This window comes from Homalodisca vitripennis, chromosome 5, assembly GCF_021130785.1.
Source record: "Homalodisca vitripennis isolate AUS2020 chromosome 5, UT_GWSS_2.1, whole genome shotgun sequence".
NCBI classification, from domain to species: domain Eukaryota; kingdom Metazoa; phylum Arthropoda; class Insecta; order Hemiptera; family Cicadellidae; genus Homalodisca; species Homalodisca vitripennis.
In genome coordinates, this window is record NC_060211.1 from 92,270,792 (window position 1) to 92,297,502 (window position 26,711).

At 32.9% G+C, this 26,711-nt stretch overlaps 1 protein-coding gene across 1 annotated transcript in view; it reads right to left on the reverse strand.

Annotated features, from left to right (window-relative positions):
• The window catches only part of LOC124362514, a 146,804-nt gene extending 141,709 nt beyond the window's left edge, over positions 1–5,095 (reverse strand). The window contains exon 1 of the mRNA XM_046817087.1: positions 5,002–5,095. The gene's annotated coding sequence lies outside the window, so the exon portion shown is untranslated. The remainder of the gene's footprint in view (positions 1–5,001) is intronic.
• Positions 5,096–26,711: the final 21,616 nt, after the last annotated feature.

Below are 26,711 nucleotides of genomic sequence, written 5' to 3' on the forward strand. Positions count from 1 at the left end.
AATACTACTGTATTTAGTATTAGACTCTTGATTTTTACTTAATTTTCAACATTATGTACATACGAGTTTGTGCAGTATGTGAGAAAAGTCATAAGACGATTAAAAAGAGCGGCATTTTAATATTATTTTTACATGGCTTTTGAGTTACTGTAATGTAGGAATGCATAACGAGGTGAATATTGTTTCTTTTCTCACTAAACGTTCATCAGTGAAAATAATTTCCACTGAGTGTTTTTTGAGTAATAACCAACGTATATAATATTTATGTGTGTTTAATAAAAATTGGTTTATTGTTTAAAAGGTATGTATACCAGTTTAACTAGTCTTTCTGTCTGTTATTGAATTATTTGTTTCAGCTCTACCACAGTACAAATTCTATATTGGAACAACGTAACAATTTAGACCAAAATAATGAATTACACACACACACACACACACACACACACACACACACACACACACACACACACACACACACACACACACACACACACACACACACACACACACACACACACAGTTATACAATAAGAAACGATCTAATGTAAGATGAAAAAATATATTTATTATGTGCTAAAAACAGGTAAATTATGAAACTAATTTTAATTTTAAATGTATTATCTTTACCTTTACATTCTTAGTGCAAAAATATGGACATGAAAGCATTAGAAAGGATGTGATAAGAGAAAGTCTTCCTTTGAACTTCATACCACCAAAAGTGCTGATTTTAATCAGCCGGCAGAGGCGGTGAAAACTCGGGTGATAGGGGAAATCGAAATGATGATCTGTGCATTATCTGGCGTTCACTTCCGGCACGGATCACGGATGATTGGTGTTCTGCTAAGAGATTTCCCCGCAGAATCATTCCTTAATATCATGGCGAATAGCTCCGAAAAAACCGAATCGAAGTGGAGCACTGTGGCAAGCAACTATGAGAATATTATCGCTACACTTTCCCTGGGACTGTCCCTTGATTGACTGGAGACTTTTGCATTTCTCTTTCAGAGATTTATTGCTTGACCCATTGTGCTAAACAATACTGATTGATACGATTACAACGCAAATGTACACTTCGCTGAGCCCGCAAGTAAAATGTTGTCTATAGGTCAGTTCGTTGTCGAGATATCGTGCGGACAAGTTTGAAATAGTTCTCAACCCCGAGAGTGATAGCCTTCGCTAACGCTCAGCCATTGATTTGCAGACTGATTTAAATGAATATACTAGAAAATATAATAAAGCATAATACCAGGAATATTACACAATGTTAAATAATCACCTATTTATTGATAATTTAATATATATGTTACTAATACACTGTAAACTATTAAATTACAAACTTAGCATATAAAAATGTCAACTTTAAGTAATATTCGATGTTATATTGCTAAAATAATACTGTTTTAAGACACATTTGGAAGGTCACTTTATCAGATTATTTTAAATTAGCTAATATGTTTCCGTTTTAAATTATTCAAATTATTACTAATACATTAATATATCGGAATATGAATGACGTGTTTGAATCCAATAAAAAGAGATTTTGTTAGGACGTATAGAAAACTTGTGTATAGATATTGTGTGCTTTTTATATAGGCAATACAAATTATAAAGCACCAATAATTGCCAATTAATTATGGGACGGGCGCTTAGTTTGGGAGACGACATGTTAGGAATTTAGTATTGTAAGGAATCCAAGCAGGATGATCGTTCTACTCAGGGATCAGGGTAGTATGCAATAGTCTGGGGGACATTCATTATGAGGTAAGAAACTATAGGTGTTAAAAGTTATAAGATATCATCAATATTTCCGATTAAGTTACATAGCAGGATGAGCGTTCTACTCAGGGATCAGGGTAGCATGCAATGACATCTGGGACACATTCATTATGAGGTAAGAAACTATAGGTGTTCAAAGTTATAAGATATCAATACCTACGATAATTAACATAGCAGGGTGATCGTTCTACTCAGGGATTAGGATAACATGGGTTGGCCTGTGGAATATTGTGTAGGAAACTGATGTAACAATAACACCTTGTCACATTCTTCAATCAATGGCTGAATCTAATCAAAACGTACATGACAAACAAACCTCACTAATACTGATTCATAATTTGTGTATTCGTTCATTTCTGACACTTTAAAATTATCAATGACTTAATCGACTACATGTCAGTGTGATGATCCATATTATTTCAGAGTAAACGTAAAAATAAATTAATAACATTCTAGTTTTAAAAACCCTTGAGACTATTGATATGGAAGTTAGACAAACTACACAATTTTAATTCACAGATGTTAATGGATTAACATACACCAATACTGGTGTAGGAAAATTCAGGTGACCTTGACAAGAATGTCATCCATTCAAATTTTGTATAGCCTTTCAACGTTAACGAACAGAAAGATCTAATCTATTCAGTACTACCGCTGTGTGTAAACCTTCGAAAGAGAATGGAATTGAGATTAAAAGTATAGTTAGTGAAATAATCGACCATTATCGGATAACTCTGCCGTGAAAGCGATTGTAATAATATGATCTATGCAATTTAGCTAAGCTCTCAGTAGTGTTTTATTACCGTAACGTTTCCACTTACAATATTGTTTATTCCTGCGGTTTCCTAACGGTACGCAGACTTCTAAAGCTTTCAGCTGATAGTGATTGGTTGTTTATTGCTCTGGCTGAACAATATTAGTAAATCTAATAATAAGAAAACTAAAAACCTGCAATTACCAGTCATAAAAAAGTGAAAAGGAACTATTGACTTTTTCTTGGCTTTATATGGAGCCTTAATAATAGTTTTAGATCAGATACATTCTTCTGAGTGTAGTATATTGGAGATGGCGTATTGGCCAGCTACGTAAACGCGCCTATGAACCGACGCTGGCATGTTTGTTTAATTTGTTTGAACGCAAATTTTGTATCTAATTTGTTAGTTCATATCAAACTTTCATTATTTTCTCCGATTTTGAATTTTATTCTAGTGTGGTTGTTATTAATATATTAGCAGTATTAGTTCAGTAACAGCAAATAAATTATACAATATTTTTCTTATTGTCTTTTATATTGAAACAACTAAATTCTTCATTTTAAAATTTATATATATTTATATAAAATATTTTATATATATATATATATATATATATATTTGTAACTATTTATACTATAATATTATTACCATAATTAGAAATAATTAGCTTAATTTATCATTCTTATCCCACTGTATCTAATATCTAACCTAATAAGCAGTGTAAGCCCTTCTAAATTAGTTACACACCAAAATTATTTCCATTCTGGATAGTATTACACCTTCTACTCTGTTTTATGTTTTACTAATTTTATCTGTTAACTATTAAAATATTGACAATATTTACTAAATCTTTTTGCTTTTTGAGCAAGTCAATAAAACAAGCTCGTATATAAGTTTTTGTTTTTTCTAAGCCGTTATTTATTTTTGCTGCCGGACTAAGTTTAGTGAGATATTTTACATGATTTGTTTGTCATTTTAACTGTTATGATTTATTCTCTATTCATCCTATTCCATATATATTAATCCAATAAAATAACTGATGTATTGAATATTTGTTCAATAGTAATTTCATATTCAGAAATAACAGCAATCTAAGAATGTAAAATCATTTACATCGAACTAGCTCTTTATAATATTTAATTTAAACGTTATATTGAGTAATTTCTAGTAATATATAAAAATAGTGGACACAAAATTGTAAAGGTTCTTTATATAGTGTAAAATTGTAATGTAGTGTAAAAGTCTATAAGATTACTGCTAAAAAAATGGACTATCGTATTTTACAAAACGATAATACGTGAAGCTCACGATGTGTCTCACCATATTCAATTAAAACCCTTCATTTTTTATTTTTTAGATAAAAAGGTCTTCATAATCCTAATCCTAATAAACTTAAATTAATACTTCTAATTTCAAATTATTCCTGTCCTCCCATTTTGTAAAAATTATTAAATCGTAATATTAAAACGAGTAACCAACTTATTGAACTTCCACAATGCGTTTCCTTACCGTAATATAAGACAGTTAATATAAGAGAAGATTCCTCTCTTAAGAACTTGTATAATATCGATTGTTAAGAGTAGTGAGTTACTTCGGCCAGACAGAAATTTTTGCACTAACGTTTTTGTGACTGAAAGTACTCGTCTGTGGAATTTTATGAAAGCCATAATCAATAAATGCGAGATTGTTCCTTTGCCTATTTGTAATTCAATTAATGCCTTTCAAAATATTGATTACAACTTATACTGGTATCTATTATATTTACATTGTATGGATTTAACCCTACCGGTTTAAAAATCTGGTCACTGATTTTACATCGTTGGATTGAAATGAATCAATCAGGGAACCATGAATTGTATATCCCTGGCACTAAGGACATTAGTTCGTGTCCTGTGTTCCCAAGAATATTTTACTATGGATTTTATTTTTTTGTGGACGGGTTAAAACTGTTCATCCTCAAAAACACGTGGATAGAATGTGGTCCATTGATCAAAATACTCACAACTCTTTATGGGTTTAAAATATATTTCCACGTACCTGGAATTATTCTTCGTATTCGTAATAGTGAAGAACGGTGGTAAACGCACATGGATGAATTTTTTAATTTAACTTAATTAAACATTCAGACGAGTTCGACGGATGTCATATAAAGTACTGTTCAATTGCATTAAAATTATGGGTTTAACTATGTTCTTCTATAAAACTACGAACGGTTCAAGATTAAAATATTTACGGTGTGATAAGAGTTTTTAAATTATTAATTCTTCGGAGGAATCGATGTTTAATACTATTCTTGTATATTATATTAAGAATGCTTCAAGACTAATATATTCTTTTGGAGAGTGGATATATTAAAATACACTATTGCAACAATATGGGTGTTTATTGCAATTTTTTTAATAAACCCCTACAAAAATGCGATAAAATATTTTTTTTTTATAAAGAGACTGTAATTGAAATGTCCAGTTACCTGGTAGTAATATTCCAGAAAATTGATCTGCGAAGAGTAGATGAAGGGTGAGAAGATCGGGGTACAGGTACGGACACACAGACAAGCACTTAGACCGACACGGCGCGAATGGCGCACGACGGCGTCGGGATCCACCTGCTCCCCCCCTCCCCACCTGCCCGACCGGCCTGACCCAGTTAACTGGGGTACACACACCACTTTAATTGATATCTCCAACCGTATCCTAAATATCCGACAATACCGCTCTGACACTCTGCTGGTTCATCTACCACCTTCCGAATTTGAACATTCTATGTGAAAATAAGCTACAGTTGCTACAAATCCAAAACCGTTACCTCCTTAACGGGATATAATTGGTTCTCAGTAATTTCCCTTACTCCATGTATTTCTCATAGCCAATTTGCATATAATGGTTGTTAAATTGAGCATAGTCTGAAAAATGTTTATAGGAAAGTTGCAACTTAAAGAAACTGTAACAATGAATGTGGTCCAAAGAAGATCCTAAATTTATTACACGGGTTTATCCTGGTGACTGCAAAATTAAAAAAAACCCATTTAACATTTAACTTTTTCTTTAACAGGTTTATTTCTACAGCATACCCCAATTATTATTTTAAAATATCAAACTCAAAATGGCCAGCTGATATAGACTGGCAATTTAATATAGACTTAACAGGTGATACCAAACACTTGTGTAACAAATCAATCTAAAAATGAATGAGATACAATTGGCTTTATTAAAAACAATTTTCGGCTAAGTAAGACAAGTCACTGAAATTATTTAAAACATAATGATGGAACAAATCCTTTCTAATTCATGGAAAAGTACTCAGCGGAACTCTTCAAAGTTTATACAAAGTGAAACCAATATTCTGAATTAATACGAACTCGAATACATCAGCATTAAGATACATAGAACAAGCATATAAGTTATAACAAACTCAAAATTCCTAAGTGGATGAATGAATGAAAAATGCCTTTTATTAAAGAGGCGGAGTTAGGGCTATCAAGCCCTCTCTATCACTCAACCTCATATTTTATACACTAAATTTACAATAGTTTAATACTCGTACAATTGTGGTAAATTATTAACTTATAATACAACTTTAAATACAAAAAACAAATATGTTTAACGTATACAAAACTAAATGATCTTAAAGTAAAGATCTATATACTTCAATGAATTCAATACTTAAATTACAACAGAAAAACTTTATAAATATTATGATAAATACAAGAAAATTCAAATTGAAAAGCAAGAAGCAACAAATCACTCTACACAATTGAATCATTGAATCACTCTAACACACCAATTGACCACATGACAGCAACAAGCAGCACCACCCGTCATCCCCACAGGCCCCCCAGCAGCAAGCCCCTAACCACCGCTCCGAAAAGAGCACGGGCATCAAAACATCTTATATCATCGGTGAGAGCGTTCCATAGGCGACAAGCCTGAACAGTGAAGGACCTATTAAAAATTGTTGAACGATGAATTGGAATTGATAGTAATGTGGCTCCCCTTCTTGTAGATCGTTCACTAATATTAGAGATAAAGTAGAAATGATCGGACAGATAAACAGAACATTTGGTTTTGAAAATTAAATGTAGAATAGAAAGAATGTGGAATTTACGTAGTTTCATGAATAAATTATTCAAAACAATTGCTTAAATTGTTGTGTACCGTGCTCGTGACGTCTGAGATTAAAAATAAATCTTATACAGTAGTTCTGAGCACGCTGGTGTCTGTTCGATAATATATTTCATCTAATATATATATATAATCCGATGAATATATATAATATGCAGTATAATCATACATTACACAGATTCAAATTCATTGTGTTTATTTATATCTGATTTTAGAGATAATTTAAGTTATAGTTTTCGTAATCTATATTTTAAAAACAATATCTTAAATTTTAGTGCTGAGATGTTAGGTATCTACAACAGTTTTATATATATATATATATATATATATATATATATATATATATATATATATATATATATCGTTAGTTCTTACCTGCTAGATGTGCCTCAAATACTTTGACTACAGACCCTGCACCACGAGCTTCCATGGATCCAATGTTTATCTTAGAAAGAATTCTTTTAGTTTGAAATAGTTGATTACTACAAAACATACGTGTTTCTCAGGTAGTTATTCTGAATTTGCTGACCAACGTATACAATATCCGCTGATTGGTTATAACATATAATATAAAACATTCCAAATTTAAACATCAAATTTGCAAGAGTATATTTATAAAAATTTTGCTATTATATTCACCCTTGTTTATATTATTCTACAGTTAGTTTACAGTAAATTCAGTTAAGGGACACAAATAATAAGTCAATAAGTGTATACCGCACAAGATATGAAACTTATAATTAAGCAAAAAAAAAAACTATTTTAATAAACCAACATTTAAGGAATAAATCTATATTCCAGATACCTACAATACCGTATCACAAATAGTCCTGTTCGCATTATATACTGGAGAAACATACTCATTACAACTGTCCTAACATTTCAGTTAGTGAACAATAGACAATAGGCGTACATAAAAAGACAATGTAGAAAATAATTGTTAAAAAATTTGAAATACACATCATGCACCTGCTATTAAAATTCAAAGAATATTTTAGTTCAAACAGAAAAAATAATATATAAATCTGTAATTGAATTATTTATAAGATATGGAATGACTTAAAACTGAAGATGGCCGCGAAAGTCTATTACAAACTGAATATTCTTAAATAAAATAAACAAAAAGTGAAGAATAAAACACATCATTGTAACATTGAGAAAAAGTCAAGACTTACGACTGAAAATTATAACGGTTTGATTATAGATTGACTGACAATATCATACTTCCATCTCTCCCTATACAAATACCTTGCCTCAAACTACGTATGATGAAAGAATCTTAAAGAGATTAAAAGTTCTAGTGTATGGATGGTTTATGCAAAGTTTTTTCTTTTTAAATGTTTGATCTCCTAATTTATATATAATAAGAGCTCTTGCCCGCGGATTCAAGCGCAAGTTCCTGCCAAATAATAAGGTAGTAATAGACATATCCTTTTTTTAATGTTTTGAAAGCAATGTTTTAGGTAATTGAAGTCAGAGAGTGAAAACATTTTATGAATACAATCTAAAGACTAAATCTTATTTCTCTGCAACTTTGCATTCGTTTCATTGAATAGCTCAAAATATTTCAATAACTTTGAATAGGCCAATTGAAAATACAAATTTCAAATTTGAAAATAAAATCAGCATTTTAGTACTTAAATGATAGCGGTTGTTATTCATCCTATATCCAGAACATCCCTGAATAAAATTAAACATGACTCAAATTCAACCTACAGTAATAATAATTTAAAAGATATATATCATAACCAACAAATTTGCCATTAATTTTTAAAACATAGGATATTTGAAAGTTTTTAACACAAATTAAAAAGGAGCACTAGAGATTCGCCTTATTTAAGAACCATCTGGATGCCTAGATTTTAAAATAACTGATTTGCGATATCGAGATGCTTTAAATTTGTTACATTTTTGAATTGGCTTTTAATGATACATTTTTAGGTTGAAGCAATTTTCTAAATGGTTTTTGTTAATATAAATCACATCTGCAGATATAGTCCTCTCATAACTTTGGTTTATAATATCAAATCAACGATCACGTAAATCATTGCTTTACCAAAACAACAATAAATTTGAGTGCTTCCAACATTTATTTCCGGTGCTTGTATTTCTTTTAGCCTGTAAAGAGATGAAGTAAAAAGTCATAAATGAAGTAAATAATTGGTAAATAATAATAATTGGTTGTACCTGTCTCTTCAATAGACTTACAATGGTGCTAACATTCTTTATTGTACACCAAACGGGTTTTAGAGATCATTAGAGCCTACGTGGGCATACTACACAGACATACACTTCCCAAACTTCCAAATTTACTCATAATGTTTATATTATGTTCAATTCTCTAAAAGGAAATCTATTCCTAGTTAGCGGGCCACTCGACTCGCTGCCTTTATTGTTCATAGATCAGTGTTCGTATTTGTGATGATACGAATATCTTTAAATCTTTTTATATCTTCTTTGTTTTAGTCTAGGCATTATATTTAAATTAATATACCTAATATACCAAATCCGTATGGTATGCCTCACCAGTGAGAAACAGACACGATGGTCTCTCGAAGATTTTGTCTCATAAAACATTGCGTATAGTGTGCAGTGTGTGGTATATTCCTTTGCGGTTCTTCTCGTATTTGCTACGGTCATGTGTGCACTGCGCTCACTCATTTCCTCATATTGTAGTCACGGAGATAATGGTTTGTTGAATCGTTTTTGTTCCTTCAACTTCGGTAAACGAGCCGTTTTAAAATGTCAAAGAAAACAAATTTCGTGTACCTTGCATATTCAAATATTCAATTTTGTTTACTAGTAAAATCCATAATAAACTAACTGGTTTGAATTTGTCACTGCTGACATCTGTGAAGTTATATGAAAACTATACAAAGTAATTTAACACTGCGTACAACGTCGCGTTCTGTGACACCTTTAAAATATTACCGACCTTTCAGTAAATATATTTTATTTACACTCCTTTCAAGTGTATTTGTGGGTTGTATTATTGAATAAAACTATATCTGTGTTTTATGTATATTATTTCTAAGTCATGCATATCCTAGATTTTGTCCAAATCTGTCCACTACATATTGCGTAATTGAGTATGAAACATGAAAAAACTTCACACACTTTCGCATTTATATGGAGAGGAGAAGAAATCCTAGCTGCCTTACTGATTCATAGAAGTCCTGCATTCATTATTGCAAACAGCAATAACAACAACATTATCTAGCTTATACAATAGATCCCTCCCAATTACAAATTCAAACCAGTTTATTCTGGTTATACACAGGCTATTCTTGATATTATTTTGACATTCCTATGACCGCGAGTTAATGAGAATTATTATGTGCACGTAACAAGCTCTATTGGGTTCATTTGAAATTGTAGCCCAAAAAACAAGATGGATGAGCATACCATACTCAATGACTATTCCCACCAGACTGTAATTGGAAGAAACAGACGAGCGCAGGTAGCTTCTGACCGGGTGTGTATCATCTACGCCGATGATCATAATTTTAATTAGAGTAGGTTTATGGCCGACCCAACCGCCGGTATACAGTGAAGTGCGCCTGCGCCGATGGTCAGTTTCTATTGTTGACGTTACAATAGGCCGCCTGTCCAGACCCCGCGCCACGGCGCGAGCCTGTTACAGACCCATTCCAGAGCAACTATGATTATTGAACTTAGACCACGTATCGGTACTTGTATGTTTTAAGTGACAAAATCAGTTGCATATAAATTCAAGGTTTATCCTGCTTGTAGTAAACGCTAGCAGGAATGTAATTATGGAAGGGACATAGGTGCGCATTGACCACTTTGACCATTGTAAATAAAATCACAAAAGTAATGCCCCAGTGATTTTTTTTTAGGGATGAGAAAGTATCGAGAGAGCAGCGAATCTGTTTTATACTGATGAGAGATGCAACTGATTAGGTTTATAAAAATTAATATTATTCCTATACGAGATCAGAGAGCAAGGAATTACACTGTAGTGGTTTACAGGTATGTATATTTTCCAAAATTGAAAACCGAGAATACAAATGAGCCGAGTGGACCGCCAAACAAAAAAAATGTTTCTTTTGGGGATTTAAATTAATCGTAAATATTATACACATTATTAATTGGATTTTTGTTTTTCTTTCGGGCAAAAACAACTAGCCTATGTACGATTGTGTTGAAATTTCACATAAATCCTGAAATCATATGTTCGTCAAATATACCGTTTCAAAATGATTATAGGACTCCTTTATATTAGGTCTAAGAAAGCTAACAAACTCCAACTTTAGGGTTTCTGCTACTGCCATCTTAAATCTATTCAATAAAAAATCGTGTAATTTGCACGAAAATTTAAATGAAAATATCGTCCAATACCTATCATGTATCTCTTGAGTGCCATGCTATTTAAAAATAAGTGCTATGCCTATGATACCCATGTTATTCAACAGGAATCTGCGTGCCTAGCCACGAGTAACTGCTAATAAAGTATAATTTATAAACTGCATTATCGCTTGCGAAACATTCTTCACCTTGCTTTTATTCTCTTAGATGACTTAGGTTAATAGGTTTAAGTTTAATGTGACGGTAATTTTGATGACCAGTGTGTACTTTTACATAGAGTACTGATTAGTCATTTTAAATAAGTTTATTTGTTTTGAAGTCATAAAGCCTCAGGTTTAAAGTAGAAAATTATTATTACCAATAGATTAAAAACAAGGGGAGTAAAGTTCGTAGAACGGTTTAAATATTAGACTTAAGTATTTTATATTACAATAGACACTTTTTATACAATTATATACTTGCTTACTAAAAACACAAAAATTCCTTATTTTTAGTGTTGTACTTTTTTCACTGTAAATTATAATAGTTTGCTTACGGTATTTGTCAGCTCTCCGGTGAAAAGTATTTACTTAGTGGAGCCAAATGCAAATAATAATAATGAAGAACGGATTCTACTGTATTATATTCTAAATGTATACTCCTTTTAATTATATTGGCAAACAAATATGACTGTTGATCTCATGAATAAACTGCATAAAAACCGGTTTTAACACCCATTTTGTGAACACCCATTGTTTATCTGCTAGTTATATGAAGAAATACAACTGTAAAGCTTTCCCACTGTAAAATTATAATGAAAAGAATAAATTTTGACCTAGACGTCTCGAAAGGGAATGAAATACGTCAATCCTGGCCAGTGTAATCTCGCAAAACGGTTGCGGTAGTAGAAGTGTTCATTTGCGAACGTAATGCAATGTAAACATGTGACGGGGATTGTGGTCAAAATGTCATAACAGTACTGCCAATCTGACAGGACAAATTGTACCTGCCTGAGGTAACCTCTGACCGGCGCGCTGCCAGGCGTTACACGCGATACGGTAAAGATCTTTATCATATTAAGTCTCATGTGTTCTTCTTGTGAATGAAATATGCTACCTTTTATTGTGTACACTTCCTAAATACTACAAGATAATATGAGTTTTTGTAAGATGTGCTAGTACATACTACTGTACACACCATATGATATTGAGATCAGTAATAGAACCAGTGTCGTTCCAAAATAACAACAAAATATTGATTTTTACAACTTTATATATTTTAATAAAAAGTTAAGGAAACGTTTGAGATATGGACAGATATTCACGTTAAAGACAATTAAATACACGAAATCTAAAATTTGACAATTATATAGAACGTACTCGATCTATATTTTCCTTTGTAAAATTAACCGTGACTTGCGCGTCAGAATGTGTATCAGTCATTTTATAGTTTTGGAAAAAGTATTAAAAACTACTTTGTAACATCTTTAGTAAAATTAACTGTACCTTGTAACATTGTTGTAACTTTTATAATAGCAGAATATTGATCGACAGCCTATCATTAATACTTAGACATAAGTATTTTGCTTGGCTACTAGATAGCCTTTCTTAATGTGAGTCCATATAAAGTGTGTAACTCAACTATATATTACAATTATTTTATTCAATACAGAATAAGGTAATCGAGGACATTGATCAAAGGCATAATATTTTTTTTATTGGATATTTACTAACAAAATCCAATGCAATCAAACTGTATTTAATCTAAATATTTGTTTATCTATTTTTTATCTAAGGATAACAAATCTAAATTTTATTATATGTTCTGTATACACCATTATATTTTAAACAGAAAATGGTCCTCTCAAATATAAAACAATAAGTTCTAGGTTGAATTAAATAGGGTTTCATAATTAAAACTTAAACAAATTTATAAACTAAATAAACGTAACTGCATTGTAAATGACATTTTATCTGCTATTTTTAACTATCACTATACTGTGCTAATTGCTATTGAGAAGCCTGACACAATCGCTTAGATTAAATTTGGGTCCTAAGAAAAAATCATTTAATACTGAAAAACTTATAAACTGATCATGAAAGAGTGACACCTGAGATGCTTCGAATACTCCAGAGGAGTTTGCATAGACTGGCACGTTGTTACCATGTACGAGACGAAGTTTTTATAGTTTAGTAGCTAAAAATCATCCTCATTTTTAGACGCTATATTTTTAATATTATGTGTTATTATTACTAAACACTGCCACAGTTATTGATTAAACTCATAGATTTATTGATTAATCAGTACTTAACCACTAGCAAAAATGATAAAAGGGATATATTGAGGTATTTGTTTTTTTAAATAATTTGATTTGTGATTGTGAATCATAGACCTCATTACTTTCTGGTCAGTTTAGGTGAGAGGGAAATACTAAGTGATGTGGTGGTTAGTATACCACAAACGGTATAGTGTTCCAAGCGGTCCGCAATAAAGAACGACAGGGCCTGCGCACCAAACATGCTAATGACAGGCTCCATAAATTGGCCATAAACTGAAATTTGCCAGTCCTTATAGCCCCATGTCTTGGCGAGAGTCCATTAAAACAATAACTTTTACGATGTAGAAACCCCGCTAGGTAAATATTTTATCAACAAAATAACCTGCCATATTATTAATTACAAATCATTTGTGAAATGTATTTTATTATTGAATTTCGGTTGAATTTTGTACGTTTTTTGTAGAGATTTGATAGTGTTGCATTACTAATAATTTTATATGTTTCTCCGTTACGTTTCTTACGTTAAAAATCGTGTACAACCTTAGAGAGTCTACTCAGAGTGCGTAAGAGAAATACAGACCGTTTACACATAAAGGCATAATCAATATTTATTTAACATATTCTAAAAGAGTTCTAAAATTCAGATTTTTATCGTTCTTCTACCCGCTTTAGTCATTTAAAAAGAAAGCTGGTTGAAATAATAATTCTAAAATTTAATTAAATATTGAAATGTTTTACGAAAACGATTGAGGATTGGGAAAAAATTGTTTGCTTGAACCAGATTTGTTCATACAAAAACCATTATTGGGGTTTTTTTTATACACTTGCGGATTTATGGATCCGGCACATCCAAACCTACAGAAACAGTACGTGAATCCCCATAATCTTATACACTCGTCTCTTTCGAAGTTGGAAACTTATCTCCCATAAGTAACCAGAACACTCAGTTCGGTTACCAAAATCAATAAGTATTGTTTGGCAAACTTGTACTGGCAAATTATTTACTTTCAACCATTGCCACAGAATCTACGTTTAAAAATATTAAGTTTTAGATGTCTTGAACAGGATGTTAACTATATAACACGAATAAAACTACTTCAAGTTTCATTAATGTAGCAAGAAAATCACTGGATTAAGTACCGATCGTTGCGGAACAATAGAATGACAATAATTTCTACGTTTCCAATCAAGGACACATGGGCGTCTATATATCTTAAATGACTATAGACAGCATTCTGAGACAGAAAGAGTGAATATTGGTAGTAAGAATTGACAATTAACTAATTAAATAATAATAGTACCTGTCATTAACAATAGGGGATTCTCATCCTCTTTTAAACTGCAGATTTCTTATACTCCAGATGACAATAACCCTTTCTAAGATATCAAAGAAATCGCCTAACACTGTATTGTGAATAATTTGTTTGCTGAAAGCAGTTATAACCATATAAATAATTATCATCTTTATTTTTTATTCACCCTGTTGATTCACCAGCTTAAAATAAACGGGGTACATGCGGTTGGAAATATTAGTAAACTCATAATTTAAGGGAACAACGCCTATACTTTATGTTTCATGTTAATTATATCCAACTAGTCTAAATTAAATTTCTTTACAACAAAATTTAAACAATATTACAATTTATTTAGATGTTTTATTTTTTATAAATAAGCGTTAAACGGTTTTTCAAAATGTATATAGTGCATAGTTTTTTGTGTGCTTAAATGCACGATACCTTGAGAACTCTATATAACTTTTCATAATTTTTCCATCACTTAAGAGCAAAATTCGTTTCCTGTCTCCGTGTTCGCAGCATATCTCGAGAATAAATTCATCTATAGACTTAAAATTTGGATGTAACTTCATTTATACATATACAACATCAAATATGATGATAGTGCATACCTGTTTAAAGGATTTTGTTGGACATTAGCGTAGCCTAATTACCCACAGGATATCTCGAGAAAACTTCACGTTCACACTTAATATTTTGCATATAACTTAATTTCTACATAGACAAGATTGATTTCTATATAGTATAAGTCGCTTCGTGGGATGTGGCTCACAGTCATTAAAGCCTCCCAATCAGGGGGCCAAACTGAACGATTTGGAAAGTTCGGAACTCCGGCAGTATTACAGTGATCGTAAAATAGTTCAACTCCTCCATGTGTTTAGAGGAAGGACATTCTCTTTCTTTCACGAGCCAAAAGAGATTTTCACAGCGGATACTGCAATGATAGTGAGGGCCAGATAGGATCGGATCCGATGATGAGATGGGATGGGCGGCGTATTTGGGGGAAAGTCGGCCTGAGGCAGGAAGGGCGCGGGCGACTCGCCGAGATATAACAGCCAGTACCACCCGCAGTAATGATGGGGAAGTCGCTGATTGTGTGGAAATTGTCAACTGTTGCAGGAAGCTGTATTGTGGTTACCAGGCGACACCAATCCCAAGATTGAGATACGGTCAATTACGGAATGGATTGTGCAATTTATGAACTTGACCAGATTTGGGACGAATTAATCACAAATACACTTCCTCATTTTACTCCCATCCTGACCAAGTTTCACCTTCAAAATCGAGTTTTTGTTTGAACAAATCTAAGTAAATTCTTCAAATCTTATGTAAAATGTGTTTTAAATATGCACTTTTAGTAACTAAAATATATAGTGGTATTTTATATTCTTTATGAAGACTTTAGTCCCATTTTAAGTTGCTATGTTAAATTGTAAGTATATTGAGGATTAATATAAAAATCAAATAACAGTTTTGAATTCAGCATTCGACATTCACAAATGCAACGTTTAAAACCCGAAAGATAAGATTTTACCCTGGATACTTCTGCCGGTCAGCTCATTTTTCTTCACGTAGTCTTTTTCGAGTTATGTTACCCAAGATGGTCAATGAGATGGTTCCCGATTCAGGAATATCTGATGTGCTTTATAAAGTTTCCAACGTAACGTTTTTAGTACAAATTTGTATAGTTTTCATATATAAAAGTGCCCATTATAATAAGTTTTACCAGATTTAAATACTGCACAAAGCAAGATTGAGTATTTTCATTTTGGATTAAATTACAATACATAGAAAAAACATTTTAGTTAGAATTTAAAGCTTGTTTTATTTTATTTCAAGCAACAAAAAAACGTAAGATCTCTGACACCTTTGGGACATGAAGGTAAAATGCAAATATTTAGTCAAGAATCGATTTGCATAGTTTCCATTTTGTTTCAATTTTACCTGTGATCAATAATAAACTTTAATCGATGAAGTTCAAGTTTTCATTTTTCCGTTTAGACCGTTTATTATGTCAAATGAGCTTGCTAATGACTAAATTCCAACCTATTTAACATTATAGATATTTGATATTAAATTTTGGTTTTTAATCCTAATGAAATTTTAATTTTAACCTTTTACCTGATTCTTGCTCCTTTACAACATAATTAATTTTAGAGCCATATACTTTTCTTGGGCTGAAATAAACCGTAATCCAATGTAGTTGAGAAGGTATTATAATTTAATGGAGGAAATTATAAGATTACAAATTTTTTAAACAAGTTTTCAACATTCTCCCCTTGAATTGAAGGGTGTCGACAATCCATTTTTAGTATTAATTTCCAGTCTATTTTTTTAAAACTTGGTTTATAGTTGTATGACACTGGTACCCCGGGTTTATTTGTTGTCGACACCCGGCAGTCGAGAAGACCGAGAGGGTCTCACGAAGTAGCGGCCAATTCAGACGGAGGCTCACTGCGTCTCAATATATGTTTCATAGTTGGTTGTATGACTCCGATATATCTACTATATATGTTGCCAAGACCCTAGTGTAGTGGCCAGATGCCATGTTGCCCGGCAGTCCAGAAGCCCCGAGCGGGTCTCACGAAGTAGCGGCCAGTTGAGCCGCAGGCTCCCCCGTTCCAATATATGTTTCATAGTTGTATGACTATGATATATCTACCATATCTGTTGGCCAGACCGTAGTGTAGTGGCCAGATGCCATGTTGCCCGGCAGTCCAGAAGCCCCGAGCGGGTCACACGAAGCAGCGGCCAGTTGAGCCGCAGGCTCCCCCGTTCCAATATATGTTTCATAGTTGTTGTATGACTATGATATATCTACCATATCTGTTGGCCAGACCGTAGTGTAGTGGCCAGATATCATGTTGCCCGGCAGTCCAGAAGCCCCGAGAGGGTCTCACGAAGCAGCGGCCAGTTGACCCGCAGGCTCCCCCGTTCCAATATATGTTTCATAGTTGTGTGACTCTGATATATCTACTATATGTGTTGGCCAGACCCTAGTGTAGTGGCCAGATGCCATGTTGCCCGGCAGTCCAGAAGCCCCGAGCGGTTCTCAAGTAGCGGCCAGTTCAGACGCAGGCTCACTGCGTCTCAATATATGTTTCATAGTTGTATGACTCTGATATGGCTACTATATGTGTTGGCCAGACCCTAGTGTAGTGGCCAGATGCCATGTTGCCCGGCAGTCCAGAAGCCCCGAGCGGTTCTCAAGTAGCGGCCAGTTCAGACGCAGGCTCACTGCGTCTCAATATATGTTTCATAGTTGTATGACTCTGATATGGCTACTATATGTGTTGGCCAGACCCTAGTGTAGTGGCCAGATGCCATGTTGCCCGGCAGTCCAGAAGCCCCGAGCGGGTCTCACGAAGTAGCGGCCAGTTGAGCCGCAGGCTCGCCGCGCCCCAATATTTGGCCCATGACATCAGCATCTTGCCGCTGACCACCACAACATCAATTGGTTCACTGGGCTATCAGTGCGTCCTCTCAGTCTCTCAATCCTGCATGTCAAATTCATCTTAATATATAAGACGAGAATATACAGAAATGCTCAGAACTGGATTTTTGGACCTTTTTATTAAATTCTGAAAGAATAATGCCGTCCAGAGGGACAGAAGGAGAGTGAATCATATATAATCGTTATTTTTGCTGCTAATATAATTTTGATATCGAAGCATACAATTTATTTCATATATACGATTGTAAAATTTTAATTTCGTCTCTTCGAATAAGAAAGTGAGATATACTTTTAGAATTTAACGATCATTGTATAAACGTCGTCAATTAGCAATTTTATCATTTCCTCAGCTTAATACTACAGATGATAAAAATTAAAGGCATTCCATAAAAAGTATATTTAAAAAAATGAATTTATCCAATTTATGTAACTTTGTACTGAAACAAGGTTTAAAAGTCATTAAATTTAATACTAATAGTAAATTGCTACATATTTTCTAATATTTATTTTATTTTTCAAGATCGTTCAAAATCAAAGATCCCATCTCCTAACACCTTCACAAAATTACTGAATTGTACTTGTAATTTACTAGTGGTATTGAAAGAAAATATTTCCAATGCTCCAAGAATCTCCATCTTCAAGTCACAAATAATTAAACTATCGAACTTACTCTATAAAATATTGTGAATTGGGTCTTTGAAAATCCATTCAAGGCTGTACAAAATTAAATTCAATAATTGTAAATTTTCATATGAAAAAATATATATTTTGTCTCGTTGTCTGTATCTTGAAATGTTGTACTAATTTTCTGGAATGTGTTTTTATGCCTATTTTTTTAACTGGTATTGTTGTCATTAGGTATTATTACTAGTTTTCCTCTTCTTACAATTACTCTAAGTAACATTTAGATTAAAGCATCAGTCAAAATAGATTACGTTGCCTCTAAAAGGACTAATTAATAGCATTTTTAGCTGCCATCAAATCACTCGTAATGCAGATAAAAGTATAGTTTCCAATCATTTGGATATTTTTAAAATTTGAGAAAGAATTTATGATTTGTTCTTGTACATTTAATAATCCAATAAATCTTTCATAATCTCATCATGAAAGTCTCAAACAGACATTTTGTACGTAGGCGAGATTTTGTACGTTCGCTTAGAATTGGGCCCTTAAGCAAGAATTGTTTGGCTGGAAACATAGCAAAGAATAAAGAATCAACGTTATCTTGTTCTACAACCAATATAGTTTTCAAATGCAATATTCTCTAATCAGTAACAAGACACAAAAGTAACTTTTTCATCATTGACTCGGATAAAGGAGGCTTTCTCTATTAACTAAATAATAGTTTTCTTTGCATATACAATTCCATGAAGCAACTGGATTTAGACCTTGGTATCCATAGCACTGTCTGAAAATTATTACTATATTAATATCAACAATGTGAATTATTAGCTTTGTTATCTGCACAACGTGAACTATAACAATCGCTTTATCGCTTATTACAACGTGTCATCAAGTTGACTTCTTGCTCAAGGCCAATTTCCATAGTTCAACTTAAGCCAAGTCAGTTCCTTTCATCAATTTGGACTCGGTTAGTTTACTATACATCGTCGACTACGCAATATGCTTGATTTAGTTTTCTACTCGATTAATGTTAACTTTCATACTTATTAAGTAATTTTTTCACTAATGCGATTCTCAACAAAACACATGGTATTTTTTCTTCTGAGGTGATAACTACAAAAGAATAACTTTGATAGCACTAGTTTAGATAATAGCTAATATTAGTTAGTTAGTATCTAAGTTTAATTCTATCTATAAGTATATTTCGATTGTAGCAGCCATGAGATTCAATCTTGAAAATTGACGTTACTTTAATTGGTGCAGAAGGACTTGTAATCACTATCACTGAAAATATATGTATATATGTATATATGTTTTCTAAGAACTTTTAATCCATCATATACAACTTTGATAGTCTAATAAACAGTTTATACTTTAATATTCTTCACTTCGAATTGAAAAGTAGTTTTTCAGAGATTTTTACCTTTTCAGGTGTGTCACTCTGTAGATATTACTGAAATTGTATGTTCTGGAATACGTCTAATGTATTCAACATATACAAAGTGTTCAGTAAAAGTATTGCAATACTTTGGGGTTTTATTCTACACATAAAAGTGAGTGAAAATTTTTATATGAATGTATGTTTTAAAACATTTATTTTTTCATATATCTGGCTATATGTGTTTTTTATTAAAAAAAATAATATCTTTGAAACCAAATAAGATAAAGCTATGGAACTTAATAATTGTATTAAACTGTGATAGACCTTTTTGAAAATAATATATTCACAAAAACCGTTTACGCGTTTGAAAATGGTGGACGTCAAAAAGGTCTTAATACATAACATCATATGAAGTCTTTAGCTCATTTTTAAGTATAAAACGAAAAATCCCAAAATATTGGTACACTTTTACTGAACACCCTGTATAAGACATGCAAACATTTCTGCAATACTTGTTAGCAACAAATTATGTATATATATATATATATATATATATATATATATATATATATATATATATATATATATGTATACAAATCCTAAAAAAAATATGTTCAATAATTTTAGTATATAGTTCTATGCCAATTTCAAAATTTTAAATGCAATAAAAATGTTTTACCTACTACTTGATTCTACAACACACTAAAAGCGTTTTGCCTTCTGATTATCTAAATGCATAGTCAGAAAGTAAAAAAAAACTGAGTCCAAAGTGAATTCTACTTAAGAATAGAAGAGCATTACTTTAAAATACCATATTTGCATCCCATTAACTGCCTATTGCATTTACAAACGCTGCATCTGTATCCGAGCATAGCGTGCAAAGTGCAGGCTTAAAACCCAGTTCTAATACGAGTAGAAAGTGTGACTTGAGGCGATATCGACTTGTCGGTTCCAGGAGCCACTCCTCTTAGGTGTCACGCACTCTGCAAGCCTTACTACTGTTATTTGGCAGTGTTGCTTGTCTCCGCGTGTGGTTGGAATAGTAGCACGACATACTCGCACTGTCCTACTGGTCGACAAAACATGTCCTACTGTAGTATCCGTCCTGTTAGACACACTGTATATTCATAAAACTCCAGCTATTGGTGTAGTACAACATACTCGCACTGTCCTACTGGTCGACAAAACATGTCCTACTGTAGTGTCCGTCCTGTTAGATACACTGTACATTCATAAAACTCCAGCTATTGGTGTAGTACAACATACTCGCACTGTCCTACTGGTCGACAAAACATGTCCTACTGAAGTATCCGTCCTGTTTGATATAATGTACATTCATAAAACTCCAGCTATTGGTGTAGTACAACATACTCGCACTGTCCTACTGTAGTATTTGTCCTGTTAGATATACTGTACATTCATAAAACTCCAGCTATTGGTGTAGTACAACATACTCGCGCTGACCTACTGGTCGACAAAACATGTCCTACTGTAGTATCTGTCCTTTTAGATATACTGTACATTCATAAAACTCCAGCTATTGGTGTAGTACAACATACTCGCACTGTCCTACTGTAGTATCTGTCCTGTTAGATATACTGTACATTCATAAAACTCCAGCTATTGGTGTAGTACAACATACTCGCACTGTCCTACTGTACTGTAGTATCTGTCCTGTTAGATATGCTGTACATTCATAAAACTCCAGCTATTGGTGTAGTACAACATACTCGCACTGTCCTACTGTAGTATCTGTCCTGTTAGATATACTGTACATTCATAAAACTCCAGCTATTGGTGTAGTACAACATACTCGCACTGTCCTACTGGTCGACAAAACATGTCCTACTGTAGTATCTGTCCTGTTAGATACACTGTACATTCATAAAACTCCAGCTATTGGTGTAGTACAACATACTCGCACTGTCCTACTGTAGTATCTGTCCTGTTAGATACACTGTACATTCATAAAACTCCAGCTATTGGTGTAGTACAACATACTCGCACTGTCCTACTGGTCGACAAAACATGTCCTACTGTAGTATCTGTCCTGTTAGATATACTGTACATTCATAAAACTCCAGCTATTGGTGTAGTACAACATACTCGCACTGTCCTACTGTAGTATCTGTCCTGTTAGATATGCTGTACATTCATAAAACTCCAGCTATTGGTGTAGTACAACATACTCGCACTGTCCTACTGTAGTATCTGTCCTGTTAGATATACTGTACATTCATAAAACTCCAGCTATTGGTGTAGTACAACATACTCGCACTGTCCTACTGGTCGACAAAACATGTCCTACTGTAGTATCTGTCCTGTTAGATACACTGTACATTCATAAAACTCAAGCAATCGGTGTAGTTCCTTAGGCTAATTATACGGTATACATCCAGTGCAACACCTTGGGGTGTACCATATTTTACTGTATAAGTATTTTGCATTTAGTGGAATATATCTATAGTGTTATCGTGATTCCAATAATGTCATTAATCTACTCCTTCAAAACATTTTGAGTAGAAACCAATACAAAGATACCGTAAATGCCCGGCATGCACAAATATTTGTAATGAATTATAATATAAGAAGTAAATTATATATGCATCGTTTCATTATGTTACCTATTATGTTATGTATTTCACAAATATATCTTGTTTATGGAAGACGTCTAGCTAGAACTTGGCAAACATTATTAAATAGAATGTTGAGTTGTAACAAAATTAAAGAACTTTTTAATTAAAATAATATATCGAATATCTTATATCAAATGGTTGATGTATTACAAAGTAGCAGATGTTTACAGTTGTGAAAATGCTCACTTTTCAAATGTAAAAATTATATTGCTAGTTTAAACTTGCATGAACTAACACAATACAAATATATATATTACATGGCTGAAAAACATACACAGTTTCTCCTGAGAATTTAAATATTTCGGGGGATAAATTGGAGATATGTAGTAGAAACATTCTCTGTAGAGAGAAGTTTGAACTATATTTATTGAACTTTTATTTAGAATTGCTATAAACCCAGATAATTCCTTCAATCCAACGTGTTTCCGGTGATAACTTCGAAAACTTTTTGTGCCAACCAAGTGGACCAAGTGTAACTACATTACGATGTAAACGTTACACAGTTTTTTTATAATGTCCTTTTACAAAAGCGGATTTCTTCCAATCCTATAAGGGAAGGCTATCATGGTAATACGCTTTCTCCAGATTTATCACCTCTAGACTATTTTGAGGTTAATTGAAAGAAATGGTTTTTAAGACGAGACTCTCAAAACTTTGAAGAATAATAACTGGTATTGCCGGAGAAGTCGAGAGCGTCTTTTTAAATTTTAAACAATGCCATATCAGCGTTCTACCATCGATTGGGATATTATAATTAAGGATAAACGATTTAAATATTTATTATATAAACTTCTTTGATTTTAAATTTGAAAGAAAATAAAAAAACTTTGAGTATCGTAACTTAACTAACTAACAAAACGTAAACTCACATAAAATGTTTGCATTAGACGGATTGAGCTTTTTATTATTTAAGAGTCCACCACTTTGAATGCATTAACCTTTTGAAGTTAATTTACGTTGATTTACAACTCTACCTATGCTTGTGTTCAAGAATTTTTACACGCTCTAGCGGTATGTCATCTATAAAAGGATATAATGGCAAAATTCACAATACAATAATTTAATGTGGCCAAAAACTGCATACAAAATGAGTTATTTTATTGTAATTCTTTGAAAAGGCATCCTTCCCATGACTTTTAAACACGCCTGTATTTTTACCTTTTATTTGATTTTGGATTGAGACATAAGTATTACATTCTGAGTTAAACAAAGTCATAAATTCTTAATTCTGCTCCAAAGAAAAACTTAGTATTGTTACAAAATGGACTAAAATGTTCAAAAATAAACTAATTGTAGAATTCACAAATGCAGACTTGAAGACTCATAATACAACTTTTACACGTGGGACATTTAGGTTCAAAACTCAAAAATTCAGCTCTTTTATACTAGAAAATACTATGAAAATTTTGTTTTATAGTGATTCGCTAATGCAGATTTATTATTAATGTTGTTATTTAATCAGCTCTCCAGTACTCGTCATTAGAAGCAAGAAGTCATCCATCAACAGGATTTGATTGTCGGTTAAATCTCTGGAAGAGATCAATCAGATCAGATCATTTAACCACCAGTCCGGGATCGACCTTCAACTAGACCGGAAGAGACTCGTGCTATCGGTTGCCATTTTGTAGAAGAGATCGGAGGCCAAAATAACAGCCCGGCCTGGAATCTGTGATAGGATCTGAAAGCATCGGATCTGGTCTGGATAGCGAAGGAACGCCGAGATGGCCGATATGAGTGCTGGGCAGATTTATACTGTGTCCTGCATCCGTGGAGTACCAGACTATGGTCTCTTCTCACTGCACTGACAACTTGATGATTCCATTAGATATGGGATCGCAATCCTTCTTCCCACCGGCCACATTCTGTCAAATGCTTATCTTTCGTTCTTCATAATAAGTTATTAACACAGCGTGTCCGCTTGTATCACTGAATGACTACGAATGCAATTTACAAGTAACCAATAGTTGAAAAAATAAATTAAGCATACAATAGGCAACGTAAGTAGTTTGAACGTTTTTTTTTTCAAATATATGTAACCAAACTTTGATATATGGATTAAAAATATCTACTTAACTTTGTGTTAATTTTAACCATAATAACCATAGTTAAACTATTACAGGCTTATTTTATAAATGCCTAATACAATAATAACTATGACAAGTATTGGTACTAGAATTTTTGCGCAGTCAACTGCGTTATTAAAAGCTATAAACTAAATATATGTGTACTAGTTGCAACAACTACCGTTTTAAAATGTTGATGACTAATTATATAAAAACTCATATAAAGTAGATATTAAGAAAAAAGATATCTCATTAGATGCTGCTGGATTAATAAAACTGATCAAATAAATTGTCCTACATCTGTGTAGTTGTTACAATTTATGTATTCGTAAACATGGTTTATATAGAGTTAAGTATTTAAAATGCACTATTCACCTGTTTTTCATTCGATCATGATAAAAGACAACCCACATTTACTGAAGGTCTCTTTCTGAACAATTTGGTATCTACCTTGAATATATGCTACGATACCACTAAGTTATATTTAATATTAGGCGTAAAATTTCAAAGCTGTTGTGTTATACATTTTTAAAATAATAGTACCAATAGACAGATTGATTGTAAAATAAAAATGTTAGGCAAACTTGTGAGTTTATGTGAACCTATCCAAACAAAACTTATATAATCAACTTCGTAACACTATGTTTATACAACATTATTTACCCCTTATACCCTATGTATACACAAGTCTAATATAATACAATGTAGGAGTACGGCAAACCACTTGTAGCGCACAGGCTACGGAAAATGTTTTTATCTATAACTCATTTATTTCTCGAGATGTCGTGCGGGCAGATAGACAGCAAAAAATCATATTAATTGGGGCTCAGATTAATCCAAATTTCTCTAAAGTTAAAACGTGAACCAATTTAGAATTTAGAAAAAACTTCAGTGAACCTCCTCTTAAAATGATTAAAGCATTGGCGCTACCGTCCTATGTATACACAAGTCTAATATAGTCCAAGGTAGAAGTACGCAGCACAACGTGTCGCGTAACTGGCTTCCTTGAGCTTACATGCAAAACTTCAGATCTATAGATCATTTCAGTATCGAGACGTCTGAAACAGACAGACTCTACAGTCATGCGGAAAAGAACTGTCTTCATCTACCCGGCAGAAAGAAGATAAATTGTTTGAGTCGTCAATGATTCTCAACCAAATTCCATGGTTGGATATGCACAATCATATAACTCATTCTTGACTACGTAAAAATCAAATTACATGCTACAAACTTTAAAGTCTACAGGTAAAATCTTTCTTGAAATATTGTGACATATGATACATTAACATTTTTGTTGATTAAGACAGGTTTTAGAGTAGTTTTGAAATAATAAAACTTCCGGTGAGCTAGGAAGAGTACTACAACGCAATAGCGTTATGGAATCAATACTTGTACTCAGTTGTTTTATAAATTTATGAATTCTGCTATTTTCTCGATGCCATCATGATTGCCTATAAGACCAACGTGAAAAATTTGCTAACGCTTAGGCAACTCCAATGTATTGACATGCACCATGATTGAACTTAGTATTACTAATATACAAATGAAGCTTCATGCAAAATTGAAAGTCAGTTCATTTTCGAGATAACGTTCAGACAGTCAGAAATGATATTGTTCCAACCCCAAGGGTGATAGGCTTCACTAACGCCAGCCAATAAATACGAACTAAGTCGGTTAAATATGTTTTACTTATATCATTACGAGTTACTAAAAACATTGTAATTCCCTCTCACATCAGTTTCGTGACAGAGGTCACGGAATACATTTCTCACGGGTGAACATAAACGATATGATGACGTCACGGACACGCTGACCTGGGTGAAAATAGATTAGATAGACAGTTGCGGAGGCTATAGAGCGTGGTTAGTTATGGCAATTAGCCTTTACAGACTCTCACATCACTGGCACGAGATATCTACATCTAGTAGACACGTACAGTTCACAGTACCCGGTTGGAGGTTACAAGATCAGCGTCCTGATCTATGTGACCTGAAACCTACTAAATTCATCTCCAAAACTT